Source organism: Apium graveolens, chromosome 6 (genome assembly GCF_009905375.1).
Source record: "Apium graveolens cultivar Ventura chromosome 6, ASM990537v1, whole genome shotgun sequence".
NCBI classification, from domain to species: Eukaryota; Viridiplantae; Streptophyta; class Magnoliopsida; order Apiales; family Apiaceae; genus Apium; species Apium graveolens.
In genome coordinates, this window is record NC_133652.1 from 57927961 (window position 1) to 57940165 (window position 12205).

General features: G+C 39.5%; 1 non-coding gene across 1 annotated transcript; it reads right to left on the reverse strand.

Moving 5' to 3' along the window:
- Window positions 1-7716: 7716 nt before the first annotated feature.
- Window positions 7717-7823, reverse strand: LOC141669354 (small nucleolar RNA R71). The gene has a single exon (XR_012553640.1). It is a non-coding gene; the product is annotated as a small nucleolar RNA R71 (small nucleolar RNA).
- Window positions 7824-12205: the final 4382 nt, after the last annotated feature.

A 12205-nucleotide genomic window follows, 5' to 3' on the forward strand; every position in this document is an offset into this window, starting at 1 on the left:
CATTTTTTAAAGAGTGTCTGACACGCATTTTAAGGTGCATATTACGTATAATTCTGTAAATTTTTTTTACAATTTTGTTTTCCTGAATAAAAATTAAAATATTTAACTTTTATATAGAAAAAGAAAATTGTAAAAATAAGTTACATACCTATATTTTGCATGTACATTAAAATGCGTGTCAGACACTTCCTCATAAATGTAAACAATTGGAAGGGATGGAGGGAGTAACTTTATTATTACGAGGTTTTTTGGGAGTTACCCAAAAATAAACCCGTGCGGGCACGGCCCAAATTGGACTATATCATACTAATGTGGAGTTATACATGTTTAGCAAGCCCAACAAACAGTATCAGAGCTTTAGGTTGTATCAATACATAACAATCTCAAATGTGCTCCCAAAATGGACCAAACGGCTGACGAGCTACCCCATTATGGACTTAATGGGGAGGCATGTGCATCTTTCAGTATGGGCCTATGGAGAGGCAGATAACCAGATGAACTTCCAGTATGGGTCAAGATAATTGGTGTCGAAAAAAAGTCGTTAAGAAAAGTGATTATCTAATTTGCACCATTTCGAGGGAAATACTCTCTCTGTTTCTTACGGCCAATTGATTTAGTTGTTCAACTTATTTTGTGTGTGCAAGAGAATATCATGGCAAATATAGGAGGGTTCAGGGTGGTTCTGGTTGATAGTAAGGGCAATTTTGCTCTTTGGCAGAAAAGGTAAAAGATATTCTAACCCAACAAAAGTAATCAAGAGCTTTGAAGGGAAAGTAGGGCAAACTAACAAAGATGAGCGATTAAAATTGGGCGGATGTTGAGTCCCAATGCTTGAGTACCATCAGACTATGTATTGCAGATAACATTTTTAATAATGTTGTGGACGAAAGCACTCCGAAAGAATTGTGGTCAAAGTTGGAGACATTATATCTCGGGAAGAACTTGACTGCAAAGTTAAATCTGAAACATGAATTTGTACCGGCTGAGGATGACATCCCATGGCAATATTATTGAGCATATGAATGTATTTAATGGTACCGTTGATCAACTTCAAAAGGTTGATGTGATATGGAGGAAGAAGATAAGGCCCTTATTCTTCTTACTTCGCTTCCGTAGTCATTCAATAATTTGGTCACTACCATTTTGTACGGAAAGGACACCGTAAAGATGGAAGAGGTCCAGGCAGCACTTTGTCCAATACTAGCTAGCAAAAAGAACCAGGAGTGTGACAGGAACGACATGACAGTTTTGGATTTACGGAGTCAAAATAATAGAGGAAGAGGTGTTGTGAAGGGATCTACCAATAGCAGGGGTAAACTCAAATACAGTGAAAAGGGACAAGTAGTACTTTGGTTGCAAGAAGTGGGGTCATATTAGGCGTAATTGTCCGCTTAATAAAAGGAACCCAGATGCATCATTGACTGTAGTTACCCTCGATTGTGAAGATCTTTGCAATGTCTTCAATCGAGACACTAGTTCTCCAGGGGAATGGATATTAGAATCGGGGTCGTCTTACCATATATGTTCTGAGAGAGAGCATTTGGAGGAATTACTTGAAACAAAGAATGAAATAGTTTCTTTTGTTGACGGGTCTACTTTTGAGATCAAGGGGATTGGAATTGTTAAAATCAAAATGTTCAATGGAGCAATTCACAATTTTGGCGAGGTAAGATATGTTCCTAAGTTGAGGAAGTATCGAATATCTATCGACTAGCTAGCTTCATAAGGCTACACATTTTTTGTAGTGGGAAGAGCCATGGATATCGAAAGAGGCCGTATGGTTTAGATGAAGGGAGAGCTACATGGGGGAATATGTCGTATGGTTATTACGAAGCCAGACCGTACTGGAACTTCGAGAATCTGGTTATCTCGTGCACGAGAGAAGATGGACTTGAAGGATATTATTGCGGTTGTATTGCTGTCAAGTCTAGACGATTGTGCAAAGACTGATGGGATGGAAGTTTGGTCGAAGGGCTTCCACAACATCAACGAGTAGTTGGTGTGTTGCAGCTATATATATGCATCGATCAACACGAATCAAGTGAGCAGTGAACCATTCAACAGATTGATTTGTTTGATATGCGGTTGGGGTAAAGGAAAGATCAATATTCACACATGCGTGTATTAGTCACCCTTGCATGTCTGATGGACTACAAATGAGATTGGTCAATGTGAATCAAGTGAGTCTGTATGCATACAACAGACTGCTTCACATATATGTAATTGGACAAAAAGAGGCTAACGGGACACTTGTACATAGAGTAAGTGGGCATTCGAGAATGAATGTGCAAACTAGAGAATAGTTTGAAGTCTATGAGTTGGGGGGAGTTTTGGAAATCTTTGTGGTTGAAGTGTTTTCAATGAAGGAAACATAGAAGAAAGAGTTGAAAGTTCGTAAGGGGGAGATTGTTGGGTTTTAAGCCTAAAACCAAGTTTCCTTACTTTCACTTTTTGTCCCACATTGATAATGAAAAAGGGACACCCACCTTTCTCCAATATAAAGAACCCCTCATCCCCTTCATTTCTAAATACATATTTTTTTCTTTTTCATTTTATATAGCTATTAGATAGTCCGTCTAGTAGGAGAGCGAGCTTAGCATACATTATGAAGTATCAGGATAGAAGGTGCTCGTGCCTAAACCATCCCTTCGAATATTTGGATCAGCTGCAGCCATTAGAGGTGGTCCCACTGCAGGAGGAGGAGGCTTTCTGTTTGTGTAGCATTGTCCGGGGTTAAGAGGGAGAGAAAGAAAGGTTTTCGGGAAATAGTGATAGGGGAGGTTTGAGGGAAACACTTCAGTGAGTGAGGGATGTACATAATGTATATGCTAGACTGAATTTAAATATAAAATTCAGGCTCACATCTTCGGATATTGTAATCTCTGTTTATTTAGTGAAGTTGTTGTGGATGTAGGCTTGCCGAAACACGTTAAAATCTCTTGTCCCTTTTAATCTATTGTTGGTTTATTATTTCCATTATTGTTCGCTGTAATTCTAACGCGAAAATACACGCAAGCGTACGCGATCAGAAGTAGTATAAGATATAAATCAAGTTCGTTCCCGTAAGGACTGGTTTAGGTTAATTTTAGATTATGCACTTATGCAACAATATATGGTTATCGTTCAATGCTAAGACAATAAGAAATTGAATTTTGATTAACTAAGAAATTATACTATCAAACATTAACTAAGAGAATTAAAAGTGAATTACTTATATGAGAATAAACATGGGATTCTAACTTTATTAAATACTTCATTTAAAGTTTATGTTCTTTAACCCTAACATGTGATGGTGATGACAACTAATCAGATAACACGAAACTAGTATACGCTAACTTTCGTTATACGTATACCCTACTATCAAATATCCACAATTAATATAGAAGTTGAATAGACACCAATTATGCTTAGTCCCTATATGTCTATAAAGATTGAAAATATAATGGTTTAAGAGCAAGTTATCTATCATGATTACATAGGGTGAATAAGATGGTTAAAATTACCCACGAATTATGCATGTCAATTCATACATAAACCTATGCTAGGATGGCAAATTCTAAACCTCTATATTTTCACTGTCACTTCAATAGTGATTAACAAACAATCTTAGATATTAGCTACGCATCAAAGACGAATAAGCACTACCAAACTAAGAAATCATAAATCACCACATACTAAAGATTATAAAATAATTAACTATTGAAATTCATAAATAAATCCGTTAGAACCCCATGACAATGATTAGTTCATAATCGAACACCTCGTCACCATGGATTCCAATGAAAATATGATAATAAACAATATAAGAGTACTAGGGTTCAAAGACAAATGGAAAACAAGCATCAAAGTATCCACTATATTGAAGAATACAAAAGCCTTCTTCTCCGTAGCCGTCTTGTGCTCTCTAGGTCTTCCTATTGCTCTCCCTTGGCTCCTCCTTGTTAAAAACATCTTTTTATTGGTTTATATAGGCCTCCGGATGACCTAGGCCCTCCAATTCTTCGATTTCAAGTAGAAACATGATTCTGGGGCAAAAAGGTCGCGCGGGCGCGCAGGTTTGTGGCGCGGGCACGCTGTCATAGTGATTTCTGGGGCTCAGGCGTGCAACTCCTGGCGCGGGCGCGCAACTCTTCTGGATTTTTTACTGCAATTCTTCTTTTGGCCATAACTTGAGCTCTGTTCATCGGAATTTGACGATTCAACTGCCCACGCAAAAATAACGAGATTTCTACAAATTGAGAATAGCCTAGACTTCAAAATCTGATCTCTTATCAGCATAAAATCCTTGTAAAGCCCTTTTCCTCCTACGACTGATGCCCTGCAATGCAATTTACACAAAACACATCAAAAATACCACATACTTGAGTCCAAAACACCAACTTAAGCCGATAATGAAGCGTTCCAAGTTGATATAAAATCCACTTATCACACCCCCAAACTTAAATTGATGCTTGTCCTCTAGCATAGACAGACTCAACACTAAAAATAAAATAAATGCATGAATGCAACTACGTGAAAATGCAACAATCCTACAATGCAAAGATCCCCTCATAATAACCATAACCAAATAAATAAGCCAATATCTCTAAGAATGCAATAACTTAAAGCAGAGTTCGAATAAATCCCACAAACCAACTCACAACCAGAAACGTGTGTGTGTGGGATGCTTAAAAAATATATTTTCGACACTAGATCAATAATCATAACTTATATTTCATCCAAGCAAGCACAAGCTTATAAACAGAATAGACGTTAAACGCATAATGATTCACAACACCTCCTTTCGACTAGAGTTATACAAGGATTCATGCTATTATTGAACACATAACAAAGATGCTAATTTGACCATGCAATGAATGAGGTCCAAAAAGACTTATGCAATAATACCCATGTAGCAAGCGTTAGGTTAGCGGATCCCAGACTATCAAAGCCTTAGGTCACTAGGCACAAAGTCCCCTGAAACTTAATTGCTCGAGTATTAAAGAGCTCACCCTTGGTCAATTATGCATACACATACTTTTTTTCTTTTTTCTCTTTTTCTTTTTTTTTCTCTTTTTTTCAACAATTTCTGAATGACTGTGTTTCACTCCATCTCATTCAACCCTAGACTACTCATAAATTATGAGCCAGCTCGAGCCATTTGACGCCTAACCTTATTCACAACTAGCAATGAATTCCAAGTTTTTCTCCAGTTTTAAAAATTCATTGTTCTTTTGTCATTAAGTGAACACCAAAAACTCTAAATATAACCAAGTGATTAAATCTCAGCAAATAAACAAGTATGATCATGATCTAGCTCAAAAGCAACCTATAAGACTTGTGAAATAAAAAACTTTTTTGGCATGCAAATCAATTTATTAGGACTTAAACAACCCTCTATTCACCATCACTACACTCAAATTAACATCAACCAATCAATCAGAAACAACTCATCCTACGAGATCATGTTATATGCATGCACATGCAACTAAATGAACTCATATAATAACACGAACAAATATGCAACCAAATATGACCTAAATGAACAATCATGCAAAAATATGAATGAATTAACAACTATACATGCAACATGAATCTATATGAACACTACACACAACTACTCATTGATAAGTGGCATTTTATACCACTTAGAACGTCTTAAAATGGCTTAAATTGGTGTCTTAAAATCAAGTATTTTGTGTATTTGATGCGTTTTTCTAGTGTTTATGCATTTCAGGGTATGAGTTGCATTTCGGAGGAGGAATCATCAAGAATAAGCCTTGGCATGTGTTCACCATTGCGAGAGGAAAAGAACGGGCAGATTACGGCAAAGAAACGGAGCAAACCTGGAATTTTTCCAGTAGGGTCCTGCGCGCCCGCGCAGCAATGCTGAGCGGCCGCGCAGCAGCCTTGCGCGCCCGCGCAGAAATGCTGAGCGGCCACGCAGGGTCGGGGAAAAAGCTGAATTATTTTAGACTTCTACTTCTGTTTGGCTTCCAACTTCTATGTAATCTGAGTTTTATGGGACTATTATATAAGTAGATTTGAGACGTTTTCATAGAGAATAAGAAGGAGATTATGTTTTAGATTGTGTTTTGCGCAAGAAGTGAAGGAGATAAGGAAGAAGACCGATTTAGCACACTGCAGCGAAGAGGAAGCATATATTCTTGTGATTCTTGTTTCGTTGTAACGTTGGATGCTAGTTTTCTTGCTTTGACTTATTTACTCTTGTGACGTACTCTATTTTAATATAATTAGTTTAGTTATTATTTTCTTGTGTTGTTTATCATGATTTCATATGAACCCATGATGGCGATAAGTTCTATTATGGGTTAATCGTGATCATGGGGTTGCAACGGATTTATTATGGAATTCTTTAGTTAATTGTTTAATACTTTAGTGTGTGATGATTGTATGATATCTAGTATTGGTTGTGCGTATTCGTCTTATGTGCGTCGCGAACATATAAGATAGGGTGTTAATCTCTTGTGAAGCGACGGTGGATCTTGAGATTTAGAACTTGCCATGCTAGCATAGGTTCATGTACGTTGTGCATGATTAGTGGGTAACTCTAACAGTTTTATTTGCCCTATGTAATCAAAAGGAATAACTTGTGCTTAAATCATTGTGTTGTCAATTTCTGTAGACATATAGGAACTCAACATAATTGATGACTATTCAACTTCTATCTTAATTGTGGATGCTTGGTAGAATGGTATTAGTACAATGAAAGTTGGCTTTTATCAGTTTCGTGTTATTCGATTAATGTCATCACTGTCACATGCTAAAGGTAATAACAATGGCTATAGAAGGAAGTAATAATGAATTTGTGATCTCATGAGTGTTTTATTATTGATAAATTGAAGTGTTAGTTAAGTAGTTAATTATAATTAATATTTAATCAACAATTTTAAGTGTTATCTTAACATTGAGAAGTAATCATACATTGGTGAGTGAGTTTAATTAGACAATAACTTAGTCTGAGTCTCTGAGGGAACGAACTAGAAAGTATTCTATATTACTTGCGAACGCGTATACTTGCGTGAATATTAGTGCATGTTTTCGCCCTAACAAGTTTTTGGCGCCGCTGTCGGGGACTCGGCATATTTGTTTAGTTTATACTTACCATCATTGGTCATTAGGACTCAGTGATTAGGACGTAGTAGTTAATTACTCTTTTCGGTTGTGTTTCAGGTACTTTAGCAAGCGTTTATGCAAACTCGTTCTCGTGCTCGCAAGAGGACCTTAGATACAGCTGAGGAGAAAGACGAAGTTCTTGATACCCCGGAGAAGTTAGATTTTGAGGATTCAGATTCAGGAACTGAGCAGAAAGAACCAGTAAACATGGGAGATCGTATTGTTCAAGCTGATCCAGCTCTTATGGATTTTTCTCAGCCTAAAATTGATGATATTCAGTCAAGCATCCTTCATCCGGCTATTCAAGCTAACACCTTTGAAATCAAGCCGGGCACTATTCAGATGGTGCATAATTCTGTTTCTTTTGGAGGAGCGGCAACTGAAGACCCCAACATGCACATAAGGAATTTTGTCGAGATCTGCAGCACTTTTAAGTATAATGGCGTGACTGATGAGGCTATCAAGTTGAGGCTTTTCCCATTCTCACTGAGGGATAAGGCTAAAGACTGGTTACATTCTGAACCAGCTGGGTCCATCACTACGTGGCAAGATCTTGCGCAAAAGTTTCTGGTGAAGTTTTATCCAATGGCAAAGACTACTGCTATGAGGAGTGCTCTTACTCAATTTGCGCAGCAACCTACAGAATCTATGTGCGAGGCTTGGGAACGCTACAAGGAAATGTTGAGAAAATGTCCACATCATGGAATGCCGGATTGGATGGTAATCACTGGTTTTTATAATGGTTTGGGGGCCCAATCTCGGCCCATGCTCGATGCAGCAGCTGGAGGCGCCTTATGGGCTAAAAGCTATACTGAGGCGTATAATCTTATCGAGACGATGGCTGCAAATGAGCATCAAAACCCAACTCAGAGGATGACGTTAGGCAAGGTAGCATGTATTCTGGAAGTTGATGCAGCCACCGCTATTGCAGCCCAGCTCTAAGCGCTATCAATGAAGGTTGATTCTTTGGCTACGTATGGAGTTAATCAAATAGCTATGGTTTGTGAGCTTTGTGCAAGTTCTCATGCTACGGATCAGTGTTCTCTTGTCAACGAATCTGTTCAGTATGTGAATAATTATCAGCGACAACAGCAGCCTGTGCCAGCGACCTATCATCCTAACAACAGAAATCATCCAAATTTCAGCTGGGGGAATAATCAGAATGCTATTCAGCCACCATATCAGCAAGGAGTGAGTAAACAGTTTAACCCACCTGGATTCCAGCAACCACAGCAGTATGCTACAAGGCAATCATATCCTCAACAGGGAAGTGCAGCTGCACCTACTAGTGCTGATTTTGAGGAACTTAAGCTGTTGTGCAAGAGTCAGGCGGTTTCTATCAAGACCTTGGAAAATCAAATCGGTCAATTAGCCAATGCAGTGCTCAATCGTCAACCTGACACTCTTCCCAGTGACACGGAAGTACCAGGAAGGAAGGAAGCTAAAGAGCAAGTCAAGGCTATTACCTTAAGGTCTGGAAAAGTAGCTGATGCTTAAAAGGCAAAAGAAGTCGAAGCTGAAGTTAGAGATGAAGAATCTAAGCAAAAGGAGAAAGTGGCGGAACCAAAGAAGACTACTGTTGAACACACTCTGCCTGAGGCTAATACAGGGGAGAAACAGCTCTATCCTCCACCACCTTTTCCTAAGAGATTGCAGCAACAAAAGCTGGATAGACAGTTCGGGAAGTTTCTGGAGGTGTTCAAGAAACTTCACATTAATATACCTTTCGCTGAGGCGCTGGAACAAATGCCTAGTTATGCGAAGTTTATGAAGACTATTCTTTCAAGGAAGGTGAAACTGGATGACCTTGAAACTGTTGCTCTCACGGAAGAATGCAGCGCTGTTCTGCAGCAAAAGTTACCACAAAAACTGAAAGATCCAGGAAGCTTCACCATTCCTTGCACCATTGGCAATCTAACTTTTGACAAGTGCCTTTATGATTTGGGAGCAAGCATTAATCTGATGCCCTTGTCGATCTTTAAAAAGCTGGATCTGCCTGATCCAAAACCCACATACATGTCGCTACAATTGGCGGACCGTTCCATTACTTACCCAAGGGGCATAGTTGAGGATGTGCTCGTCAAGGTGGATAAGCTCTTCTTTCCTGCAGATTTTGTTATTCTGGATTTTGAGGAAGATAAGAAGATTCCCATAATCTTGGGGAGGCCTTTCTTGGCTACTGGCCGTACCTTGATAGATGTGCAAAAAGGGGAACTTACTATGCAGGTCCAAGATCAGGATGTGACCTTCAACGTATTCAAGGAAATGAAATTCCCTACAGAAGATGAGGAGTGCTTAAAAGTGGATGTGATTGATTCTGCGGTTACTTCGGAACTCGATCACATGCTAATGTCTGATGCATTGGAAAAGGCCTTAGTGGGGGATTTTGACAGCGATGATGAAGATAGCAACGAGCAATTACAATATCTGAATGCTTCTCCATGGAAGCGAAAGCTCGACATACCATTTGAATCTCTTGGTACTTCTGACCTTAAGAATGCTGAAGGGAAGCTCAAACTATCAATAGAGGAAGCACCTACCTTGGAGCTCAAACCATTACCTGAACACTTGAGGTATGCTTTTTTAGGTGATTCATCTACGTTACCTGTTATTATTTCAGCTGACCTTTCAGGTAGTGAGGAAGACAAGCTCTTAAGGATTTTGAGAGAATTCAAATCGGCTATAGGATGGACCATAGCAGACATCAAGGGGATAAGTCCTTCATATTGTATGCATAAAATTCTGTTAGAGGAAGGTAGTAAGCCAACTGTGGAACAGCAGCGAAGACTGAACCCGATCATGAAGGAGGTGGTGAAGAAAGAAATTCTGAAATGGCTAGATGCATGCATCATTTATCCTATTTCTGACAGCTCGTGGGTGAGCCCCGTGCAATGTGTACCTAAGAAAGGAGGTATCACTGTGGTCGCAAATGAAAAGAATGAGCTCATCCCTACTCGAACAGTTACAGGATGGAGAGTATGCATGGATTATAGAAAATTGAACAAAGCCACAAGGAAGGATCACTTCCCTCTCCCATTCATTGATCAAATGCTTGACAGATTGGCGGGACATGAGTATTTTTGTCTTCTGGATGGTTATTCCGGGTATAATCAGATTTGTATTGCACCAGAGGATCAGGAAAAGACTACCTTCACTTGTCCATTTGGCACATTTACTTTTCGTAGAGTTTCGTTTGGGTTATGTGGCGCCCCGGCCACCTTTCAGAGATGTATGATGGCTATATTCTCTGACATGATTGGAAATAACGTCGAAGTGTTCATGGATGACTTCTCCGTCTTTGGACACTCATATGATGAATGTTTGAATAATCTGCGCACCGTACTCAAAAGATGCGTGGAAACTAATTTGGTGCTTAATTGGGAGAAATGTCATTTTATGGTGCGTGAAGGCATTATCCTTGGGCATAAGGTCTCTAGCAAGGGTCTGGAGGTGGACAAGGCCAAGGTGGGAGTCATTGAAAATCTTCCCCCACCCAATTCTGTGAAAGGAATCCGTAGTTTTCTCGGTCATGCGGGTTTTTATCGGCGATTCATCAAGGACTTTTCAAAGATATCTAAGCCGTTGTGCAATTTACTTGAGAAAGATGTGCCTTTCAAATTTGATGATGAATGTTTAGCAGCATTCGAGACTCTCAAGAAGAGTTTGATCACTGCACCAGTTATTACAGCACCAGATTGGACAGAACCGTTTGAGATGATGTGTGATGCGAGTGATTATGCGGTAGGTGCAGTTCTGGGACAGCGCAAGAAAAATCTCTTCCATGTGGTCTACTATGCGAGTAAGACTTTAAATGGGGCCCAATTGAACTACACCACTACTGAGAAGGAGCTTTTGGCTATAGTCTTTGGCTTTGAGAAATTTCGATCTTATCTGCTTGGTACGAAAGTGACAGTATTCACTGATCATGCAGCTATTCGCTATCTGGTTTCTAAGAAGGATTCGAAGCCGAGACTCATTCGTTGGGTGCTTTTACTTCAAGAATTTGAGTTAGAGATCAAAGATAGAAAAGGTACCGAGAATCAAGTAGCTGACCATCTCTCTAGGTTGGAGAATCCCGATTCTACTTCACAAGATAGGACGTTAATCAATGAATCTTTTCCGGATGAGCAGTTGTTTGCAATTCAGGAGGAAGAACCATGGTTTGCAGATATTGTAAACTATCTTGTCAGCAATTTAATGCCGCTTAATTTGACATCCGCTCAAAAGAAGAAGTTTCTGCATGAGGTGAAGTGGTATATGTGGGATGAACCATATTTGTTTAGACAGGGAGCTGACCAGATCATCAGGAGATGTATCCCATTCTGTGAGACGGAGGGGATATTACGAGACTGCCATTCCACGGTTTATGGTGGACACTATGGAGGTGAGAAGACGGCAGCTCGTATTCTGCAAGCAGGTTTTTTCTGGCCTACTTTGTTCAAGGATGCTCATCAGTTTGTTTTAAGGTGTGATCGTTGCCAAAGAGTGGGAAATTTGTCAAGGAAGGATGAGATGCCATTAAATGTGATGCTTGAAGTCGAGGTCTTTGATGTATGGGGAATCGATTTCATGGGGCCTTTTATCTCGTCTTGCAATAATCAGTACATCTTGCTGGCAGTAGATTATGTCTCAAAATGGGTCGAAGTTAAAGCTTTACCGACAAATGATGCAAAGGCAGTGCTAAATTTTCTTCATAAGCAAATTTTCACAAGGTTTGGAACGCCTCGGGTAATCATAAGTGATGAAGGATCGCATTTTTGCAACCGTAAGTTCACTTCTATGATGCAGCGTTATAATGTGAATCATCGAGTAGCTACTGCCTATCATCCGCAAACAAATGGTCAAGTGGAAGTGTCTAACAGAGAGATAAAGCGCATTCTAGAGAAGGTTGTTTGTCCGTCAAGGAAGGATTGGTCTTTAAAGCTCGATGAAGCTGTTTGGGCTTACAGAACAGCATACAAAACTCCACTTGGGATGTCACCGTTTCAGTTGGTGTACGGTAAGGGATGTCATCTACCGGCGGAGCTTGAACATAAGGCCTACTGGGCATTGAAGAAAGTGAACTTGGATTTAGATGCAGCTGGTAAGA